We start from the raw sequence: 13,712 nt of genomic DNA, 5'->3' as shown, positions 1-13,712 counted from the left end.
TTATGTGACCCCCTTCAACATTGAAAGATCACCATGATGTACCATCAAAAAAGGAAATAAATAAATAAATAAAGCATAGATAACAACGACTTAGATATAGACTGATGTGATTATTGTAGTGATTACGGAAACTCAGAAGCCATATATCCTGTATATATATATATAGAGATATTAGAGTAATATTTCAAATTGTTATCTAATAATTATTTTATCAGCAGAAAAAATTAGTCTATATTATAATATTTGATAAACTAGTTTTTAATATTTTGACATAATAGACAATTAATTTTTAATAATAAGGACAAATTAGTCATAATATTTTATCTTTTAAAAATGACAAATAATTAGTTCTTAGTTATTTTTAAAAAATTAATAAATTTGGAATATTAAATTTTATTAAATTATAAAAAATAAAAAATAATTTTTGTAATAATTTAAAAGATCAGAAATTAATTTATAATTTTTTGTTATTAGAATCCAATCCAAAACAAAACTTGTTATAGATTAATTCAGCATTTTTATTTATTTGTTATTATATTATATTATATTACAGGAGCATGCAGACACTTCAGGCATTGAAAGATCACCAAGGCTCTGGAAAAGTCGAATTCAAAGTGAAATTGTTATTTTAAGAAGTATATATTACCCGCTTCACATCACAAAATTTAAGATATTAAATTTGCAAGTTGTAGCTACAACTAATAATGAGCATTAGAAGTTTACAAAATAAATTAAATTTACAATAATTGTATTAGACTTACACAGAAATGGATCTTTTAAATTTTTTTAACACTTGAGAAAATAAAATATAATTTTTCACTATTAATTTTATAAGTAAGACAAAAAATAAATTAAATATAAAAAAATAATAAAAAATTAAATTCCAATTTTTTTTTACTGAAAATGATCCACTCCTGACTTACACTGGTGTATAAAGTCAGCCAAAATAAAGTTAATATGTTTGTTAAAAATAATAAAAATTTTTTAAGGATTAGCAATTTTAACCAGAAGTCTAAAATTGACCAAAATTTGTAGTCAGTAGTCTCATATTTGTACTCTAAACCATACTTTTAGTAATAATTTTTAAATATTGTTAATTAATTTTTTGATAAAAATAATAAATTGTATTGATTTTGTAGTATTGTTGAATAAAAAAATGTTATTTTTGTTATTTCCATAAAAAAAGCCATAGGAAGAAAGAGAAGGAAACGAAATATAACCGTCAAAGGGGCTGATGGGGTTCTCGTAGAAGCTAGCTCCTTAGGATTTGAAGGATATAGGACTTGATTAGTTCTTTTCAAACTTTGTTGTTTTCACATATTCTAGATAGTAACTAATCACTAAAATAAACCATTCTTTTAGTGAGTATAGATTGATTAGAGTTCCAAAAGAAGAATTGAAGTTCTTAAGCTAGTATGTCGGATTAATTGGTCTTTAAACTAGACGGTAAAATTTTATTGAGATTTTTTCATAACGGTCTAACTTACATCCGTCGGTGACATTGAAGATTTCCTTCCCCCACCTTCTAATTTTTTAGGCTTGGTTTTCACTCAATTTATTTTTGGACTTTGAAGTTCATAGATCATAGTTGTGGATTTGTCCAATAACAAGATCGGCACCTCAACCAACTTAAATTGGTCAAGTAGTGTCAATGAGCCGTAGTTCACATGATATATCTCTCCTTCTCTACTTCAAAGGTCCCGAATTCAATTTTACTGAATGCAACCGAAGAGAAAATATTTGATAAGTGTGTAAAGAATACAATAAAACAATATAATACATCATAAAGGTGAGGAAAAATTATAATATCTAAAACAATACAATACATCATAAAAATGGAAATGAAAATAAACTTGTCGAGACTTTTTCATCCATATCCTGAAAAAAAAAACACCTGTACGGGAGTGAGAACATTGTTCTCACTAGTTCTTACTATAGGGTTACAGAATTGCTATAATAAGATACGTAAATAAATTTGTTTTCAGAGTACAGTGACCGTTGTTCGCCTTATATATCGTTTCAAAAATCAAAGGTTTACATTAAAAAATTCGAAGTCCTTTTTAAAAGAGAAATCTGTTTATTCTTCAAAATCCAAAATATTTTGTACCAAATATTAAAAGCTTTCCTAGATAGTATGAATGATCACGCTGTTCCAAGTATAGGTTCATTAAGTTTATACTGAACCAGTTTGATTTTTCACACTTTACTAAACCAAAAACTCATACCAATCACGGCCTCCGGCCTAGGGGCGCACATGGCCCGGCCCGACCCGAAGACCCGGCCCAACTCCGAACACTTTAAAGGCTAATTTGATGTGATTTCATTGGGTGTAGGGCCGGGTAAGGGTCTCAAAAATAGACCCGGTCATTGTTTCGGGTCGGGTCCGGGCCATAGCTCGGGTCACCCGAAGTCGACCCGGTGGCCCGGTCATCATACATAATTAATATTTTATGTTATTAGTGATGAATAATGGTTATTCTTATGTGGAATTTAAGTATTGTAAACCTTAATATTTTGTGTTATTAGTCATTATAAGACTATAAGTTAATGTTTTATGTTTAGAATGCATAAGACTTTAGACTAATGCATAATATTGTGTTATTTGTATTGATTTAAATATTTCGTGTTATTAGACAATATTAGTATTAATTGTGGTTATGCTTTAATTTTGAAAAAGGGTTAGTTCTTGTTATATTTTTCTAAGTGAATTTTACCATGTCAAATAATGGTTGGAGTCTTGAAAATTTGGATATTTTTACATGTTAGCTTACAAGAAGGTATTAACGTAATGTAATGTTAATGGCTCGGTTTTCATTCGGTTTTCACCTGGTATAATTATGGCCCAAAAGTGCGTTGGTTTCATCGGGTCTAGGGTTGAGTTCAGGTCTAATAAATGGACCCGGTGTATATTTCGGGTCGGGTCTGGGTCACATCAAACCCGGTTTCACCCGGTCCATGTGCACCCCTACTCCGGCCCATCACATAATTAATCACGGCCTCAGGCCCAAACAACTCAAACAACATCCAATTCACCGCAATCCAACCAATTTCAATTACAAACACAAGTAGAGAGATTTAAACACAAACAAAGCAGTTACATCAAATATAGCAATTAGCAGTTAAACATAATTATTCACATAGACAAACCAATTACAATATGCACACCCAAACAATGTCACATAGATGCATATGATGAATGTTTATTCTATTGGTTCGTGATATCACTTGTCGGTTCAAAATGCCAACTAGACACATCCCCGGGATGTTGCCTTTCTACCACGACCAGGGATACAGTGCCCTACTCACTCTTTCCTTATCTTGCGCCTGACGAGTTATAGTGCTTGGCACACTCTTTTGGGTTATAGTTCCTGAATTCACTCTGGTAGCAGAAAAGTTATGTGAGCGGGAGACTGCCATAGCCCTCACATCTCAACGTAGGTGGGAGACTGCCTAGGGCCCTACGCCGGCACCGCTACCTCGACAAGTGGGAGACTGCCGCAGCCCTTGCCAAAGGCTCATAGCGACTTTCCAAATTACTGCATGTCACGTGAGAGGAAGACTACCACATCCCTCACATCCAAATGTAGGCAGGAGACTGCCACAGTCCTTATGATGGTGAACAATGCATTTCACAACCACATACTCATACTCATAATCAGTTTCCAATTTCTCAAATCAAATTTCTTTAAAATCAAAATCCATTCTTTTTAGAAACAATCTCCGAAAATGTCAGCAGCTTCAAAGTCAAACCAAATTAGAAATCTCTTTGAAAACACTCAAAAATCATTCACTCTTAAAATCAGTTGTGTAACTATTTTAAATTAGGGGTTATAAAGCGGCAAAGTCTCAAGATTTTAAGGGGGAACCCACCAAATTTCAATTTCTTAAATTCATCACAAATCCGTAAAAATCATTGCTTCCTACATTAAGTCAACCAAATACAGTTCCTAAATCAAATCAAAACCAAAGTCAATCTCAGTTTCATTCTTAAAACCAATTCTTTAACTTTTTCTAAAACGTCGCAAACGAAGTTATTCAATCAAAGTCCAATTTCCTTTAAAATCACTAAAGGCTCCTCTGAACAAAATTCTTAAGTCCAACTAAAAACATAAGCCCTTTTTATATTTAAAATAGATATTAGAACATAATATTTTTTTTAGTGATTTAAAATCGTAAAATAATTCCTTTCTAATTAAATCGATTTCAAGACACATAATTTTCTTAAATAAATTAAATTCGAAAACATAACTATTTTCTTAATAAATCAACTAATACAATTTCTCAAATCCAAACCTTTCTAAATAATATTTCAAACAAAGTCTCAAATTTTTATAGAAATTTTGACAATACTTCCCCTAAAACTTGGTTTTTACCACCCTTTTCGGGTCCCAACCAAACCATTCCGCAATCCTTTTCAATGGGTCCAAAACCAAAATCAGTTCAAAAGCAAACTTGATGAGTTTGGAAAACTCTTATTTAATTTTGATGATGAACAAACATTATTAAAATGTTTAATTACAAAATTATTAATTTGATCTTAATTCATATTTGCTTAATTAATAATTTTGTTGTGCAGATTTTATGTTGGGCCGAAAAATGAGTTTGTGGTATAAGCCCAATAATCAGCCTTGCTGCATGTTTTATATTGAGTGGCTGAATTTTTAAATTGATGGGCCAAGCTCAATGATGTTACAACCAAGTCCATGGTTAATTTTGATGAAAGTTTCTTGCTTGATCCGAAACAAAATTCATCAGGAAAGCAAATGTTAACTAGTTGGGCCAGTTTTAATTTTAATGCTACAAAGCCCAAATCTTATTGTTGATGAATGCTTCCAAACTTGGTCCGAAACCAAGATAAAATGAAAGCAAAATGCTTCCAACGGATCCAAGCTTTTAACCATGTGATGGATTTCAAAATCTATTATATTATTAATTGATGCATGGGAAATATGAGAGAGAAAAGTTCAGCTGAATTGATTGATGGCCATAATGACTACACGCCACTCTAAGCTAGGGAAGTAAAAGTAACTTTTACCAACAAAGTGGTTTATCACATTGAATTGCTTTTCTTCTAAAGTTGTTTATTCTCTCTCATCTCTTTTTCTCTTCTTCTTCGATCCTTGTCCAGGAAGCTATGGATGCTATGCTCATCAACAGAGAAAAAGAAGAAGTTTCATGCATCAAGACCATCAAGTTAATGATGGCAAGAAAAAGAAAAGTATATAGTGGCTGAGATTGTCACCAAATGAGGTTAGATTTGGTGAGGTAATCTCGAGCTCTTCATGCTCAGAAAAGGAAGATGAAGATTCGGCCAGCAAGGGAGATTCTTGAAGCATGGCTTGTCTTTGATTCTGCTCAACCACCACAGAGAGTAGCTAGAGTGGCGAAGTGATGGTTGAGGCAGAGATTGAAGCAGATGAAGTCATCATCATCATGAAGCATCAAGGGCCAGAAATCCATCTTGGAGAGGAAGCCAAGGATGGAGATCCCGGATTGATGAAGAGTGATGATCAAGGAAGGACTAGAGGTAATTGCATGTTAGATTTTGCATGGTTATCTCTTCTCTCTTTATGTGGCCGAACCGGTTCTGTTTGTTGAAGGAGGAAGAAGTTGGTTCGGTTTTGGCTTCAATAAGTGGAGGCTCTCCTCTTCTATAATAAGGGTGGACAACCACTGTTTGAAGCAAGGAGAAAATTTGAGAGTGCAAGGCACAGAGTTCTCAGAGCTACCTGAGCTAACAGTTTTCTCTTCTCCTTCAATGTTCTCAGTTTTGTAATTTTTCTGTTTAATTTTGTCATGTCTTGAGTCTCATGGAAAAAAGGCAAACAAGTGAGGTTTGTATGAAAAAGCCATAGAGCGGAAAAAGGCAGAGAGTGCAAAATTAAAAGAAAAAGCCATAGATGTCTTAGAGGTCCTTTGTTCATCTATGTTGTGTATCATGATTCTGTGGGAATTTCCTTGTAAGTTGGGTTAGCACTTTACAAGTTGTAATCAGATTGATTATAGTGAAATTCCATCATGTTTGTGATGGAGACTGGATGTAGGCTGCACTGCACTTAGCAGCCGAACCAGGATATATCTGGGTGCAATCTTCTTCTCCTTTCTACTCCATTTATGTTTTCTACTACACAGGAGCAAAAACCAGAATTATCTCATGCCAAGTGACGAGACAAAAAGAAAAGTCTCGTGGCTAGGGACGAGACAAAACAAAAAGTCTCATGTGCAGTGAAGAGATAAAAAGAGTAAAAGTTTCCAGAATTAGTCTGACAAGTTAGCAAGTGTTATCAAGCAAAAATGGGGCTAAGATTCAACCGCCCTTCTCTTAGCCACTGAAACCATCAATTGGTATCAGAGCTTGGTCTCAAAGAGATCAAGCTTTGCAGCTTGGAGAAAAGATCCTCATGGCAGAAAACAATGGCGCAAATGTGGTGTCTTACAATCTGGCTGAAGGTCAATCAAGCAACAGACCTCCCCTTTTCAATGGGAAAAATTATACCTATTGGAAGGAGAGGATGAAGATATTTGTACAAGCAGCGGATTACAGACTATGGAAGATCTTTCTAGAAGGTCCTCAATTCCCATCTACCACAAGTGCTGAAGGAGTAATCACTCTTAAACCAGAAGCAAGCTGGACCGAGGAAGATAGGAAGAAGGTGGAGTTAAATGCCAAGGCAATAAATCTGCTCAACTGTGCTATCAGCTTTGAGGAGTACCGACGAGTATCACGATGCACAACGGCAAAGAAAATCTGGGACAAGTTGCAAATCACTCATGAAGGAACCACCATTGTAAAGAAGACTCGGACAGACATGTTAAACAGGGAATATGAAATGTTTGCAATGAAGGAAGGAGAGTCCATTGATGAACTATTCGAACGGTTCAACGCCATCATTGTTGGCTTAGATGCTCTTGGAATTACTCATTCAGAATCTATGCTAGTGAGAAGAGTGTTGAGATGTCTTACAAAAGAGTGGGAAACAAAAGCTTTAATTATTTCTGAGAGTAGTAGCTTAGATTCCATGACACTTGATGATTTGAGATGAAATCTTCTTGCTTTTGAAAACTCCTATTTGAAAAAAGATTCAAAAAAGAAAGGAATCGCTTTTTCTTCTGTGACTAACCCTCTGGATGATAAATTCAGTGATAATTCTTCTGAAAATGAGTTTGTGTTGTTTGCAAAAAAATTCAGGAAAATGATGAAACTCAAAGGCAAAGGCAGCAGCTCAAAGAGGATGAAGAAAGACCTTAGCAAAGTAATCTGTTACAATTGCAAGGAAATGGGGCATTTTAAATCTGATTGTCCCAAGTTAAAGAATGAGGAAAAGCCGAAAAAGGAAAAGAAGAAGGGACTGATGGCTTCATGGAAAGATTTGGAAAATGATTCAGATGATGATGATGAAGAATCTGAGACTAAGTCACAGCCTTGTCTCATGGCAAATGAGGTAGATCATGTATTCTTTCAAAACCCTGACACTGAAGACCTTCATCTTATGATAGATCACCTCTCTGAAAAAATAAGATGTTTTCTGACTGATAATCAAGATCTTGAACAACAAAATTTCATTCTTAAGGCTGAAAATAATTTTCTTAAAGAAAAACTAAGAGAAGCCAAAACTGCTTGTGATCTTGTTGAAGAGAATAAGCAGTTAAGAGCCCAAGTGAGAAACTGTAAAAGTGACCATTCTGTTCTTGCATATGTGGACTGTTTTAAAAGAAATGAAGAGTTGCTTGAAGAGATTAAAAGGCTTAAAGAAGACTTAGCCAAGTTTACACACAGTTCTGAAAATCTTAATCAAATTTTGGCTAGTCAAAAACCTCTCTATGATAAAGCTGGGTTGGGTTTTTATAAATCTGAAAAATCACATTTTGAAAACATTGCTTCATCTTCAAATGATACAAGGTATCAAGACCCAACTTACTTTAACAAAACAGCAACTCCAAGATTTTGTAGACTATGCAATCGAAATGGACACTTTCCAGTTCAATGTTTCTTTGGTAAAAGAATGATAGGTGATAAAGTTTACAAAGTTGTTTTTGATTATAATGATTTGGGACATAAGAGATGGTTTAACGTGAAAGGATCCAAGAAAATTTGGATACCTAAGGTTACTTGAGCTTATTTTGTAGGTATGCCTAGCTTCCAAGAAGAAAGAAAATATGTGGTACATGGACAGCGGATGCTCTAGGCATATGACCGGAAAGACAACCTTCTTCATAAAGCTTGATGAATATGATGGAGGGCTTGTCACTTTTGGAGATGATGCAAAAGGAAAAATAGTGGCTGTTGGGAAAGTTGGTAAAAACTTTTCATCTTGTATAAATGATGTGCTTCTTGTAAATGGTTTGAAACATAACTTACTTAGTGTTAGTCAATTGTAAATGCTTTGAAACATAACTTACTTAGGGAGAGAGGGATCGGCCAACATTCCGCAATCCTTTTCAATGGGTCCAAAACCAAAATCAGTTCAAAAGCAAACTAAATCCAACCATTCATATCATTTTCATATCTCAAGGAAACCGATTCAAAATCAAATCATTATCAATTGATCAAACTCGTTTCCAAAACTTTAAAGAAATATCCATTTATCAAAACCAAACAATAATCCAATTAAACATATAATCATATTCATCCAAAATAGCCAGACAATACATAAGACTTATACAATCACTAAAAAGTATATTTCTCACATCGATATCCATTTATAACAATTCCAAAATATAAAATAAGCTTTTTAGAAAAACCCTACCTCGATTTGTTGAAACTATAACCCAAACGCGCCAACAGAACCTTTTCTCTCAACCTGAAATTAACGGCAACCGCAACCTCAGTAATGTAAAAGCGACATGTAACCACCAGAATTCGGCCCTACGTTACCAAACCTCAGATTCATTAACCAAACACAACAAAATACTAACGCAAGGGTTTTTGAAATATAATTACTTACTAAAATAATAAAACGAAGCAGCCGCGACTCCGAATCGACCCACCAGTAGCTCCGACAATCATCTCAAGTGACAGCGGCGAGCAAAAACCCTGGTGACAGCAACTGCAACAATCACGCAGCATCAATAATCTTTCCAAAATCCAAAAAAACAAAAACCAAACTTAAAACTCTTACCAGTAGAGTTTCCCGATGACGGCAGCAAGTTCTCAGGCAGCAGAGGCAACGTGGAGCTCTGGCGACGGCGGCTGGGCAGAACAGCGGTGATAGGGACTAGCTTAGCCTCGGACCTCTCTCCCTCTCCTTCGCACGCTGCTCCTTTCGCGTCGGGCTCCCCTTTCTGGTGACTCCAACGGCGGCAGCAGTGGCTAGGCGGCGCAGCTTCCCCTTCTCTCTTTCTTGCGCGACAACGACGGGCGAGAAAGTTGGCGGCACAGACACGACGGCGAGACAAGCTTGGCGGCAGAGCGTGGCGCAGTGGCGGCGCGAGCTGGACAGTAGTGGCGAGGCAGAAACTCCTCCCTCCTTCCACTAGCGGCGACGCTCTCCCTCTTGGATCTCCTTCTCCCTTTAAAGGTTGTAAAAGGCTTAGAAAAGGAGGGTTGAATCTATGTCCTTCTTTTACTTTAATGAAATAAGCCTTTAATTACTGAGTTTCACTTTGAATCTATTTGAACTGTGCAGCGGAAACTTTATGAGACAATTTCGTTTTTTCTCATAAATATCAGAAAACAGAACTCAGAGAAAGAGAAGAAGAATGACACCAGCATATATCCTGGTTCAGTTGCCTTGTGCAATGCAACCTACATCCAGACTCCACCACAACAGTGGTAGAATTTTCACTATAGTTAAAGTATTACATACATCAATTTCACAGGATTGACACAATCCTTTCCCTCTCAAGTTCTATCCTAACTTGACTTGGTTATACTAATACCTAACTCTCCACCCTAAGTGCTAACCCAACTTAGAAAGGGGTACCTCACAGGTACAAGAGACAAGACATTTGAAACAACCAAAAGAAATCTGAAATCTCTTTAGGTTTTTCAATCAAGTGTATCACTCAACCTTTTGTCACTCTTTGGCTTTTTCTTGAGCTCTCTCTCTTTCAGCCTTTTACCATTCAAAAAATTACAGAAAGATATACATTAAAATGAAATTACAATATGTAAAACATGAAGGAGATTGATGCTTCAACAGCCTCTGTTGCTATTAGATGAATCGGATTGTGCTAACACTGATTAAGTTCTTCACATTTGCAGAATGCTTCTTTCTCTAGAAAACACTGTCCAACATGTTGAACTCTTCACAGATTAGTTCCTCAAAACAAAAACTCAAAACTCTGGGTCTCTTTCTTTGTCTTCAGAAAGATGAAGATTTTTCTTTTGTATCTCCTTCCATGTTGTTGAGTTGCTCTCTTCCAAGTCAACTCCTCGAGCTGTGTGTTTCACCAACTTACCATTTCACCATTTTTAATTAATTGCTAAATTAGAAATTTTGAATCTGAGCCTTTTTGCTAGACCGAAGGCCTCATGTAAGCAGTGAAAAAGTTGTTCAATGGTAAACCCAGATCTGAACCCTTGAGCTACAGCTTTGTCCCCAAGAAACAATTTTGGCCGTTGATTCACAGAAGTGATTATCAGAAATTACTTTCTCTATTTATCCCAAATTGCCGTAGCAAAGAATTGGAGAAGGAGTGAAGAAAGTAAATTGCATGCAAATGGAAATAATCACCTTTAGCTTCTGACTTAGCTTGAAATAGTTTGATTTGGGTTATTAGACCTCTGCCTTTTAGCTTAATCTTTCTCTATCTTTCTTCTTTGATGAAATGAGCAAGGAATGAAGCTATTTATCTCCTTTCTCTGAGTCTGACCAAGAAAAAGTGAACGTTGGCTTTGGAGTGTACTAACTTGGAGGGATCAGCTTGGGTGAGCAACTCGGGCTTGGGTTGGTTTCTCTCTACTCAGTCCAAGTGATTTCTTTGTTCAATTACTTTGGGCTTTATGTTTTAGAGCCCACCTAGTTATTGGTTTGATTTTCCATCCTATTGGGCTGCTGTATCATTATTTCTTTAGCCTGCAATACTAATCAAACACAATCAAAACTAATTGGGTGTTTAACCCAATAAGAAATGTTTGTCATCATCAATTAAGTTAGTTAATTTCTTAACTCAACAATCTCTCCCTTGATGACAAACATAATTGTAACATCGATCAAAGGAATTGAATTTGAATAAAGTTAAAGAACTTCCTTTGAGTGATGTTACTTGTTTTTGTGTTGCTCCCCCTTTCTTTTTCAAGAATTGCTCCCCCTTGATTGGTGCTCTTCTATTCTTTCCTATTTGCATATTCTTATAGAGAGCAATAATATACTATGTACAATATATTGTCCATGGATGAAGCAATAAGTAAGATTTTCAAACAATTTTAACATCTCATGAAACGGAACCAAGGAATTGTACCAAAATAGCCAAATATCCAGCCCAAAACAAACTTGAATAGAACAGAGTAGCAGAAATAACAATAGCAAAAATAGAATAACACAAGTGCATCAAAAACAAGCAAGCTACTACTACTCCCCTTTTTGTCATCAAATAGGACAGAGGAAATGCAATGAATATCAAACCTGCAACAAATGGTTAATGCAAAGTCCAAACATCTAAAGAAGTAAATAAAAGTGGCAGTTGTTAAACAGGTTATAGTCATCCGAGACAAAATAAAAGTAAGTTCAAAAATAAACAACAAGAGTTTTTATGAGACAAAAGTAAGCAGAAGACTGCAGTATGATGTGATCATTTCAGGCATTCGAACAATGTATTCGAAGGCGTTTCTAATAATACTTTTAAAACTTTGTGAGCATTATCATTGGCTTTAGTTATTCTTCTCCTACGATCTCATACTTCTTTGACCCGGCTTAATCTTGTTTCAAACTGCTGCACTATTTTCTTCTTATTTTTCCTGTTGAATTTCTTTAATTCGAGATCCTTTCTTAAACTTGTGATTTGATTTTCGTCCCAACATTCTTCATTTCTTGTATAACCTTGTTTACTTGTGATCTCAACAGTTATTCAAATCCTTGTGAGTGCTGTCTTTGTCACTTATCCTTCTTTTCTGAGGTCTTGTATCCTTCTGAGTAAACTCGATATTTGTTTTAATGTCACGTGTGACCTTTAGGTATAGCAAGTGATATGTTAGTTCTTTAGAACGCGTTTTGCAGACACAAAATGTAAAGCTTGAGAGTGCGGATGATAGTGTCTAACTGCTTAACTGTCTTTAACTGCTATCTGAGCTACTTGCTGTAACTGCTATCTATACTTGTGTTTACCTTGTCTGTTTTACCTGTGTTTGTTCTGCTGTGGTACTTTTGAGATTGAATTTTGGTTCTGAATTGATGATAGTGTTGGTTGATTGCATGATTGGTTTCTGATTGAGGTTTAGTAAAGTATGAAATATCAAGTTGGTTCAACATAGGCTTAATGAACCTATGTTTGGAATAGGTTGGTCATTCATACTGTTAGAAAACTTTTAAGATTCTTTTATAAGAAAAGTGAGTTTTCGATTTCTGGATACTGAACTGATTTCTTTTTAAAAAAGGCTTTGAATTTTTGAGTGGTTAAACCGTCGGTTTTTAAACGATTCATAAGACATCGATAATCACTGAGTTTGAAAATAGATTTTTTCTTTAAATATCTTCTTATGACAATTCTGAAACTCTGTGGTGAGACCGTGTGGTTAGGTTCTTACCTCCTACAGCTTTATCATTTCAGGAGACGGATGACGAGGCTCACGAAGAATTTTATTGCGTTTTGCTTATTCGATGTTGTTGTTTTTAATTATTATTTATTTATCCCTTGCCATCAATATTATATTTTGTAAGAGGAATAGAAATTATATGTTTTGTAAGTATATTATATTCATAAGATACTTATGTAAGAACTTTTGTATGTATGTATATACTTGTTTATTTTCAGATAAAAAGTATTTCCATTTTTATTAAAGAAAAACAGCGATATGATTTTAAGTCAAAGACTCCTATTTTATTATTAAATATATGAAGTTGTCGTAATATTTTTTGCTATTAGAGTAGTGCAGCAAAAAACATGACATTCTAATAGTAAAAGTGTTACATAGATTAAACCAAGTGGTTCTGATACCACTTGTTACGGATAATTAGAGTCGACACACTCCTAATGTATTAAACCCTATAAGCGTTAGCAGGAGCACACCAAAATTGATGTAAAGTATCACCAATAAATACAGTGAACAAAATTGTAGAAATTATAATTTTGTACAGGTGAATATTAATCATATAGGTAAATAGTATTATATAGTAAATAGTATCTGCATAATGAACAATAAAATACATACTGTGTGTGTCAGCAATAAAATAACATCCCCAATTTAACGTGAAAAATCCAAAATATCATTTGATGGCATTAACTCATGCACTAGGAAGCCCCTTTTATAGGTCAAATTTTGTATTGTAGAACTAGTTTTACATAGTTGTATTTGTGCCAATTTTTTTTTGTGCCAACTCTTTGATTTTACAAAGCCATCAACTTTGACTAAGGTGATAAAATGAAAACCACTAACCATCCAACCCTTTAATTTATCTCACTTTGTGCTATATTAAAATATTTAAAGTCTTACCACTCTTGAAATTTTACCAGAAGAAAGAAACTAATAAAATAATTAGAGATAGAGAAAGAAATTGAGTTCAAAATTATTGAAAAGCCATTTATTATTATTATTATTATTTCTCACATGTATA

This window comes from Arachis stenosperma, chromosome 8 (assembly GCF_014773155.1).
Source record: "Arachis stenosperma cultivar V10309 chromosome 8, arast.V10309.gnm1.PFL2, whole genome shotgun sequence".
NCBI lineage: Eukaryota > Viridiplantae > Streptophyta > Magnoliopsida > Fabales > Fabaceae > Arachis > Arachis stenosperma.
Note: the sequence above shows the minus strand (reverse complement) of the source record.